This window comes from Ornithorhynchus anatinus, chromosome 5 (genome assembly GCF_004115215.2).
Source record: "Ornithorhynchus anatinus isolate Pmale09 chromosome 5, mOrnAna1.pri.v4, whole genome shotgun sequence".
Taxonomy (NCBI): domain Eukaryota; kingdom Metazoa; phylum Chordata; class Mammalia; order Monotremata; family Ornithorhynchidae; genus Ornithorhynchus; species Ornithorhynchus anatinus.
In genome coordinates this window covers 86,351,637-86,362,835 of record NC_041732.1, presented here as the reverse complement: position 1 = coordinate 86,362,835, position 11,199 = coordinate 86,351,637, and the positions used below count along the sequence as shown (strand labels likewise).

The 11,199-nt window shown below is 40.7% G+C and overlaps 1 non-coding gene across 1 annotated transcript; it reads right to left on the bottom strand.

The window, feature by feature from the left end:
- Window positions 1-6,041: 6,041 nt before the first annotated feature.
- Window positions 6,042-6,179, bottom strand: LOC114812446. The gene has a single exon (XR_003760098.1). It is a non-coding gene; the product is annotated as a small nucleolar RNA SNORA7 (small nucleolar RNA).
- Between the last annotated feature and the right edge of the window lie 5,020 nt (window positions 6,180-11,199).

Here is an 11,199-nt window from a genome sequence, read left to right as displayed (position 1 = left end):
AGGCTTCACATTCCACACTGTAATAACTTTTTTTATTCTTTCAAGACATAACTTGTATGGGCTTTGAATAAAAATTGAAGTATCCCAAAATAGATTTCTACCCAGAAGTCACCTGTACTGTAGCTTATCAGAGACACTTTTTTGTTTGGTTTTGTATTTGTTGTTGTTGCTATCACTTTTTTAATTAAGGGCTCTATGTAAGGGACTGATTTGTAGCCTTTGTAATGTTGCAGTAGTATTTTACAAATTAATAGAATAATTTGATCTAATTTCAGAGTTTCAGAAGTGAATCTAGACCAATGATCAGTGAAACTTTTGGGCTTCTTTCTGTTTTCTTGAGTGGCTGTTTTACAGATTTTCACTGCCTCATATCATTAATTACTATTGATCATTATTTGTGAGATTTCCCTAGAACAACAGTCCTGGGCTGGGTACTCTGGCTGAGTGTACCTGGGGAAAATCTCTGCCCAATTCCTCATGGAAAAACTTCTCCAAGTTCATTTTCAATCCTGACAAACAGGGACAGGAAAGAGTGTTTTCATCTTCTTTCAGAGGCAGCTGAAAGTATGTCACCCCATGCAGCGTGGGAATTTTGACTAGGTGGTTTCCTCTTCCAGGATGCTCTCCAATTGGCCCATGAGGCTGCTGATTGACAGCTGCTGCCCACGGGTGCTGGAGTCTTTGTGCTGCTTCCCTCAACCAACTACCAGTCTGCCTGAACTCTGGAATGGGTGGGGATTGGGGGTGGGGTAATAAGGAATTAGTTGGGAATGGATACATGTAAAGATTGAAAAGCCTAAAATATCAGTCGGCAGAATTACTTACGCCATGGACTGTGATCAGATTTGGAGCAGAGAATAGTGGAACCAAGTTCCTCGGACCAGTTTTCCTCTCAACACTTATGTTTTCTGCTTATGCCAGGATTTTATTTCCCATGTGCAATTTAAGATCAAAAAATAAATTTTCCACAGGAATATTCCTTTCCAAAAAGACACTGTGCCCCAAGCAGGCCCAGTCTCTTAATGTTTAGGTTTTCAAGCTTGAGGGTGAAATGCCCTATTGTGGCTACAAGGACACAGATGGGCTGGATTGGGAAAACAGATGCCTGACAATAATTGCTAGGGAATGTCATCGCCTGCACCATTACATCAAGCAGACTTGGGGAGAATATAGCAAAGGAAAGCTGAGGAGGGGATGATTTCTGCAAGTTCTCTGGGATTTTCTTGTGGAATCACGGTGAAAAGTATGGAGGAAGCAGGGAAAATCTGAGACAGCTTTCGTTTTTTCCCAGCCCTTTCCAGCCCAATGTTCACCTGTCCTCAGGGACAATACTCCTCCTCCTCCACCTTCTTCTCCTCCATCTCCTTCTAATTATAATAATAATAATAATAATTACAATTGTGGTTTCTGTTAAATGCTTACTATGTAGCAAGCACTGTGCTAAACTCTGGGGTTAGCTATAAGAATGTAGGGTCAGATGCAGTCTCTCTCCCACTTGGGGCTCACGATCTAAGGAGGAGGCAATTAAACAGGCATTTAAACCCCAAATATGCATATGAGACAACTGAAGTGATTTGTCCAACCAAAGTCACAGAGCAGGTCAGTGAAGAACTGGATTCTAACCCCTTCTGATCATCATCATTGTCATCATCATCAATGGTATTGAGAAGCAGCTTTGCTCAGTAGTAAGAGCAAGGACTTGAGAGTCAGAGGTCATGGGTTCTAACCCTGACTCTGCCACTTGTCAGCTGTGTGACTTTGGGCAAATCACTTAACTTCTCTGTGCTTCAGTTACCTCATCTGGAAAATGGAGATTAAGACTGTAAGCCCCACTTAGGACAACCTAATAACCTTCTATCTCCCCCAGCACTTAGAACAGTGCTTGACACATAGTAAGCACTTAACAAATACCATTATTATTATTAAGCACTTAGTATTTGCAGAGCACTCCACTAAGCTCTTGTAGAATACAATACACCAGAATTGGAAAACATGTTCCCTGACGGAAATGAGTTTACAGTCTAAAGGGGTAGACAGACGTAAATATAAATAAATAATTTGTAATATGCAATTCAAAAATTTGTACATAAGTGCTGCGGTGTTGACGGTGGGATGGATTACAAATGCCCATAGGTCACAGAGCCAAATGCATAAATGGTGCAAAAGATAGAGGAAGGTGGGGAAAGGAAAGCTCAATTGAGGAAGGCCTCTCGGGGGAGATGTGACCTTAATAATGCTCTCAAGGAGGGGAGGGCAAATCCCAGTGCTGTGTTCTCTGCATTAGACCACAGTTTCTGGTGTATAGAATTAATTAATAAAGTGACATTTGTTAAGTGGCACTATGGATCAAGCACTGTTCTAAGCACTGGGGTAGATATAAGTTAATTACGTGGGACACATTCCCTGCTGTCTCACATGGGGCTCACAGTCTAAGTAGGAGAGGGAACAGGTATTGAATCCCAGTTTTACATGTGTGAGGAAACTGAGGCACAGAGAAGTGAAGTGACTTGCCCAAAGGTCACACAGCAGGCAAGTTGTGGCTCCACATTAGAACCCAAGTCCTCTGGCTCCTAGGCCCATGCTTTTTCTATTAGGTCACACTGCTTCTTAATGAAGCAAAGGTTTGTCCTTCCAGGCAAGGATCTTTCACAGCCTCTGAAAGCCCAGCCCAAGGGCACTTTGTTTGACACCCCATTGCCGTAACCCTTCCAGTTACAAATTAGACCTTGTAATATGTAACTTAAAGATATATACACAAGTGCTGTGGAGTTGAGGGTGGGGTGGATGTCAAATGTCCAAAGGTCACAGAGCCAAAAGCATAAATGATGCAAAAGGGAGAGGGAGGTGTGGAAAGACGAGCTTACTTGAGGAAGGCTATAATAATAACAATAATAATTGTAGTATTTGTTAAGTGCTTACTAAATGCTAGGCACTGTATTAAGTGCTGAGGTGGATATAAACAAATCAGGTTGGACACAGTCCCTGTCCTACATGGGCCTCACCGTCTCAATCCCCATTTTACACAGAGATGTGAAGAGTACTGTCCAAGGCTACACAGCAGACAAGCAGCTTAGCTGGGATTAAAACTCATGACCTTCTGACTCCCAGGCCTGTGCACTATCTATTGAGACAACGTGCCTTCTCCACCACTGCTGGTATCTCTTCAGTTCCAGTACAAAGACACTCATTGGCAGCATACTTTTCTGTGTGTTCAGTGCATTTCCACTGGGACTGTTTCACTACAATTCTTTTTTTTTCATCTTCCAATACACCAATTTCTTCTGCCTAATGTCAAAAACATTTCAGATATGAAGAAGAATGGTCCCAGAAGACTTTGTGCGAGAACCAAGCAGCTGCTGTGGAAAATGACCTTTCACTGTTATCGTAAAGAAGTTTCCACATGGAGGAACTCTCCTTTCTCATTTTCTGCCAAGCGGGCGAGAGGAGAGGAGGGAAAGAGGAGAGCAGCAGGCCCCGTCGAGGATTCCGCCTCATCTCTCCGGACCATTGGTTTGGGGATGATGCTTTCGAAGTAAACAACAACATGTCAGGTTTGGGAAAATAGTCTACTGAATGATTCTCCCCACATGACTCAGAGGACCAAGCTTAGTTGGTTCTCTGCCTAGAACTATGGCTATGCAGGCCATCCATGTGCGTAGATGACAACTGATGTGACAAATGATGAACGTGAGTTATCCAGCATTAATGTAAGATGACAAACACTCAGTTAGGCCAGTTACAGGAGGAATGTAAACAGACTTCCTTTCAGATCAGTAGATTAACATGGTTGCTCAAGCAACAACTTTAAGGGTGTTATTATTTGAGGGAAACAAAGCCTCAGGCCAAGAATAGATCACAACTATGAAAACAAAATAAAATCAGTCTTTGTATCTCAATATGACGCTAGGACCCATGAAAGTATTTTTCAAACTTTACTTTCCAATCAGTGGAAAAGTCCTCATTTCCAGTGAGAGGTAGATTTGGGGCTAGCAATTTTATTAGGCAAATTTTTGAATTGGCCTTCTAGTCTTTAGCCTTGCAAAGGGTATATTTTAGAGAGGAGTGTTTACCTTATAGGTCAGTGAGAAAACAGAAATCATCTGACATCTCGGCTGGACAGAAGTGTCCTCCAGGTGTCAGTGATGGTGAGAATTGCCTTACTATTTTCTTTAAAAACTGGGAGAAATTTGGATGCTTAGAGAATTTGTGGAAGACCAGGACCTTCTTCTAACTGTACCTCACATCTGCCTCTTTTTCTTTTGTCCCCTCAGCACTCTGTTCCCTGGCCTGGAATTCCCTCTCTCTCCATAATAATAATAATAATAATAATAATGTTGGTATTTTGCAATATAACAATAAAAGGACACATTCTCTTCCCACAGGGAGCTTACCATCTAGAGGAGGAGACAGACATTAATATAATAATAATAATAATGTTGGTATTTGTTAAGAGCTTACTATGTACCGAGCACCATTCTAAGCACTGGGGTAGATATAGGGTAATCAGGTTGTCCCAGGTGAGGATCACAGTCTTAATTCCCATTTTACAGATGAGGTAACTGAAGCACCGAGAAGTTAAGTGACTTGCCCATAGTCACACAGCTGACAGGTGGTGTTCCTGGGATTAGAACCCATGACCTCTGACTCCTAAGCCCGTGCTCTTTCCACTGAGCCACGCTGACTTCAGAATGTCCCACATTCAATGCCTCCCTCCAATTTAGGAGCACTCCTATATTCCACATCCCTTCCAACAATCTCTTTCTTTTGCACTTGTTTATAACTATCCTAAACCCTTTCCTTGCTATATTATTAAATTGAATATTCAAATACTTCTGTTGATTACTCTTTGTAAATATTTTTACGCCTGTCCCCTTAATTAGAGTGTGAGCTCCTTGTAGGCAGGTAATATGTCCTATCTCTGTTCTATATTGGTGTATTGAACTCAGTGTATTATTATTACTATTAGCATGATTATTATTATTTTTTTATTGCTTAAGCACGTACTATGTGTCAAGCTCAGTTTTAGTCACTGGAATAGATTTAAATTAATATGGCTGGACACAATCCCTGTCCCATATGAGGTGCATTGTCTAAGTAGGAGGTAGAGTATCTCAGCTCTGCCACTTGTCAGCTGTGTGACTGTGGGCCAGTCACTGAACTTTTCTGTGCCTCAGTTACCTCATCTGTAAAATGGGGATTAAGACTGTGAGCCCCACGTGGGACAACCTGATTCCCCTGTGTCTACCCCAGTGCTTAGAACAGTGCTCTGCACATAGTAAGCGCTTAACAAATACCAACATTAGAGTAATAGGTATTGAATCTCCATTTTAGAGTTGAGGATACAGAAAATTTAAGTGACTTATCCAAGGTCACATAGCAGACAAGTGGCAGTACAGGGATTAGAATCTAGGTCCTCTGACTTCCAGGTCCATGCTCTATCCACTAAGCCATATTGCCTCAGTGGTGTGAATGACTGGTGATTATCCCAACCACTCAATGCCTTATAAATTCTACTACTACTACTACTACTAAGAGTAATTAATAATAGTTAGGCACTTATTATGTGTCAAACAGTATTCTACACTCTGGAGTAGATACAGGTACAAGTTAATTAGGTTGGACACAGTCCCTGTCCCACAGGGGCTCACATTCAAAGTAGGAGAGAAAACAGGTATTGAATCCACATTTTACAGTTGAAGAAACTAAGGCACAGAGAAATTAAGTGACTTGCCCAAGGTCACACAGCAGACAAGTGGCAGAGCAGGGATTAGAAACCAGGTCCTCTGACTATCAGGCCCATGACTTTTCCAGTCTTGTCTTGTCTTAACCCATCTAGTCATTTCCGACCCATAGCGATACCACGGACACATCTCTCCCAGAAGCCAAGCTCTCCATCGGCAGTCATTCTGGTAGTGAATCTATAGAGTTTTCTTGGTAAAAATACGGAAGTGGTTTACCATTGCCGCCTTCCAAGCAGTTAACTCAAGTCTCCCCACTCGACTCTCTCCCATGCCGCTGCTGCCCAGCATGGGTGAGTGTTGACTTGTAGCAGGTTGCCTTCCACTGGCTAGCTGCTACCCAAACTAGGAATGGAATGGGTAGGCCCCTGCTTGACTCTCCCTCCCATAGCCAAAACTGGTAGACTACTGGAAACTCTCCAGGTGCAACCCTGAGAGGGGTTCTTTTCCAATAGGCCATGCTCTTTCCCCTACTACTACTGAGACGTCGACGACGATGGAGATGATGACTACTACAAATTCTTCTATTAGTTCTGCTGTTCCAGTGGATAGAGAATTGATCTAGACATCAGGAGACCTAGGCTCTAATACTCGTTCTAAGGCTGGATAATGTGGGCAAAGAATACACATGCATGCATTTCACACTGTGCTGTCCTCCTCTCTACCTACAAACTCACTACACTCTCTGTCCAAGTTGGAATTTGGCTAGCAGAGAGAATATGACAGTTTTTTTGTTTTGTTTTTTAGTTTGTCCCTTCTTTTAATGATGATGATGGTATTTGTTAAGCCCTTACTATGTGCCAAGCACTATTCTAAGCACTGGAGTAGATACAAGTTAATCAGGTTGTCCCATGTGGGGTTCACAGTCTTATTCCTCATTTTACAGATGAGGTAAATGAGGCACAGAGAAGTTAAGTGGCTTGCCCGAGGTCACATAGAAGACAAGTGGAGGAGGTGGGATTAGAGTTTATATCCTCTCACTCCCATGCCTGTGCTCTTTCCACTAAGCCATGCTGCTTGGAGTTTGTTAAGCACTTATTATGTCTCAAATACTGTTCAAAGCACTGTGATAGACAAAATTCATCAAGTTGGACACACTTCCTGTCCTGCATGAAGTTTACAGTCTAAACTGGAGGGAGAAGGATGTAATCCTTATTTTACTGATGAGGTAACAGAGGATCATTGAAGTTAAGTGGCTTGCCTGAGGTCACATGGCAAACATTTAGCAGGGCTGGTATTAGAACCCATTTCCTCTGACTACCAGGCCTCTGCTCTTTCCACTAGGCCATGCTGCCCAAGACACTGGCATCATATCTCATCCCTCTTTTAAAGGTTTCAACTCTGAAGTCTCAGGCTACGATTCACTCATCCTTAATGGGAGCCTTTATCACCATCATCTTCATCACCATTGTCAAAAAACAGGAAAGAAAATACTTCTGTCCTTGGATCCCATAAAAAATATCGTTCTTCCAAACATTATTCATCATCTAAGAATGTTCCAGACTAAAGAATGACTGCAAAATCTCTGCTTTGTTTAGTCTAATACGATAATTGTAATACAGTAATTAGCCCTGGTAATTGTCCAACATCCAAATCGAGTATGTGATGAGCAACTCCAACTAACTTTGGATTGGTCCATTTAGAACAAGACCCCTACCTACTTTTCTCTACTGCTCTGTCTGAAGATTAAGTTCCTTTAAGAGATGCTCCCGACTAGGTAGCTCTGAAGGCTGTGGGCAGGGAATGTGTCTACCACTTCTCCTATATTAAATTCTCCCAAGCAGTGCAGTGCTCTGTGCACAGTTAGGACTCAATAAATATGATTGATTGATTGCTTAATTTATTGGGTGCAACCAGAAGAAAACACCAGGATTGGTTTGATGAGAATGACTCTAAAATGAAGAGTCTATTCACTATGAAACATGTTATGTCCCAACAACTCTTTGCAGAGGTTCATTGTCCCAACAACAGGAGTGATGATCAAAATGTAGGTTATTGAGTACTGAGCAAACTAAGTATTTAGCATGCATAACAAGTATTGGAATTCCAAGGCTTAAAGGCCACAAAGCCATGTAGGCCAAAACCAAACCCAGGTTAGCAGTACATCTCACAAGGGCCCTAAAGCAAAATCAGAGCTCCCACAGAAGAGTTTGATGGTTCCACTCTTATCATACTCTCTAGACTGTAAGCTCGTTGAGGGGAGGGAATGTGACTGTTATATTGCTATGTTGTACTCTCTCACAGGCTTAGTACAGTGCTTTGTGTACACTAAGGGCTCAATAAATATGATAGATTGATCACAATTGAAGAATGTTAAAGAGAGAAAAAGAATCCTCCAAAATCCTCTTTAAAATACTTAGCATCACCAAGAATGACACTGAACAGAGAATAGTATGACTATGGCATCACATTAGGAATGCACAACCACCTGAGAATTAATCTGACATTCTGAAGACACGGGCCGATGATCTCCATTGGGTAGAAGAGTCTAAAATCCTAACTGAATTTTGCTACCTAGGATGAAAACTTTCCAATTATGAAAAGACAGATGAAGAGATAGAAAAATTTATCAAGGAAATCAGTATAGGTTTGGGAGAATGGCACACTGCTCTGACAAGGGGGCATTGATATTCAAACTGAACCGAAGGTCTACAGAGCAATTGAAATTTCCAATTTTTGTAGCAGTGTGGCCTACTAGAAAGAGCTCAGGCCTAATAGTCAAAGGACTTGGGTTCTAATGCCAGCTCTTCCTCTTGCCAGCTCTATGACTTTTGGCAAATCACTTAACTTCTTAGAGTTTCATTTTCCTCATAGGTACTGTGGGGCAGAGACTGATTTAATTACCTCATATCTATCCCAGCACTTTCTGCAGTGCTTCTCACAAGGTCAAATGCTAAACAAATACCATGGTTATACAGTTGGTTCCTTTGGCCCCGATCCTTAAGTTACTGAAACTAGCCACATTTTTGTTTTGTAAATTTTTTCATATTGTTCATTCATGGTCATAGGCTACTTTGAGGGCATGGACCTTGTTTGTTTTGTTTTTGTTGTTTGTCCCAAAATCTATTCTTTCCTATTCTTCCCACAACATCCTGAGGTGTTTGGCTTTTAGTTGGGTGCTAATCAATCAATCAATGATATTTACTGAGTGCTTACTGTGTGCAGAGGATGGCACTAAGTGTTTGGGAAAGTATGATACAGTAGAGGGGGTAGACGAGAATCCTGCCTGCAAGGAGCTTACAGACTAGAGGGAGAGACAGAAATTAAAATGGATCAGGTTTGCTTACTCTACTGTAATCATTCAGTCAATCAATGCATTTATTGAGTGCTTACTATGTGCAGAGCACTAAACCAAGCATTTGGGAAAGTCCAATGCAACAGTTAACAGTCACTATTCCTGCCTGTCAGGAATTTACAAGTCTGCAGGGGGATTTAGACCTTAAAATAGATTACAGATAGGGGTAATAGCAGAGTATCATGCTGTGCTCTCTGAAGTGCTAGGGGTAATAGCAGAATATCATGCTGTGCTCTCTGAAGTGCCTAGTTTACACAAGAAGTGCTCGATAAATACTATAGAGATTTGATGTATTGATTGTTTTATCCAGCACAAGAGAAAAAGGAATTTTAAACACAACTTTTCAGAGGAGCAGCTTAAGCTCTAATTCCACGTGTATTATTATATAAGGCACAAGCAAGAAAGAGAAACATTTTAAGCAGATCATGATGCTCTTAGTTGTAGCATGTCCTATTATCCCTGCAGCAAAATGTGAACAAATCCATTTGAAGACAAAAAATGCTGGAGTCTATATTTTGAAAACAACATTTCAAATGGGCAGCAGTGCATTAGAGCCTAAGTGGATTTATCAACATTCTTTCTTTTCAACAACTACAATTCTCATAAAACAAAAATGGAATCAAATTTTAATTAAAATGATGAAAAAATATGTGTTGTATATATTAATTATGAATTCCAGAAAGCAATAAGAGGAAGGAATACTTGCTTCTAGAAAAACAAAGCACAAAAGATGACAATGCTATTACTTCTGAAAACAGACTGGTGGTTGTATTTCACTTTGAATGTCTCCCCCACTGGTTTATTGAGAAGCACATGCTTAATCATATATAATTTTATTTTTCATTTTTACTGCTAACATTCATTTGCTTCTATATGATTTTTTTAATAGAAAATGCAGATTTTTCAACACTTTAGAACCAGAAATCATATCTCTGATATGGTTTGAGAAAGCACTCATGACACATTCTTTTAATATTTCATGATTTGAACTCTAAGCCTGAAATTTTGAGAGTTTAAACACATGTTCTCTGTATTAAAGATGTATTTGTATAATGAAAACTTTAGTATTTAGAATACCAATAGGAAGTCCAAAGTATAAAATATGCAAAATCCATATAAGGTCATCTTAACTTAAAAATAATCAAGCTTTGCTTCTGCCTCAAGAACATAATAATAATAATAATGTTGGTATTTGTTAAGCGCTTACTATGTGCAGAGCACTGTTCTAAGCACTGGGGTAGATACAGGGTAATCAGGTTGTCCCACGTAAGGCTCACAGTTAATCCCCATTTTACAGATGAGGTAACTGAGGCACAGAGAAGTTAAGTGACTTGCCCACAGTCACACAGCTGACAAGTGGCAGAGCAGGGAGTCGAACCCATGACCTCTGACTCCGAAGCCCATGCTCTTTCCATTGAGCCACACTGCTTCCCCGTGAACATAGTACACTGTGCTAAGTATGGTACAATTAGCATTCAATAAATACCATTGTACTGTACTCTTCTAAGTGCTTATTACAGTGTGTTGCACCTAGGAAGCACTCAATTAATACCACTAATTGATTGAATGATTTAGGACATTATCCATGTCCAGGATGAGGGTGGAGCCATTTCAATTTTTCAATCCTCTGGGAGGGGTCTGTGTGAACCAGTGGGCTTTGTGGTTGATCATTTTGAGATTTAACTAAACAATTGCAGTTGAACCTAATGTTTCAACCCTAGTTCCTACCTCGCTTCAGCATTTGGGTGTTCAGGTTTTAAGATTTGATAGCACATTGAGACTCATCAGAATAAGTTTTTGCTGGCTAGAAAATGAGTATCGTACTCTCCCAAGCGCTTAGTATACTGCTGTACACATAATACGTGTTCAATAAATACCACTGAATAAATTGATGAATGCTCTGCGAACAGTAGTTGCTCAGTAATACTGACTTGGTCCCTTCATTCTTCCCCCTGCCCAGCCCAACAGCACTTATGCACATATCTGTAATTTATTTATATTAATGTCTGTCTCCCTGTCTAGACTGTAAGTTCATTGTGGATGGGAAATATGTCTCTTTATTGTTGTATTGTACTCTCCTAAGGGCTTGGTACTGTGCCCTGCACATAGTAATCGCTTCATAAATACCCCTGAATGAATGAGTAAATGAATGAATCCACCTGTGGG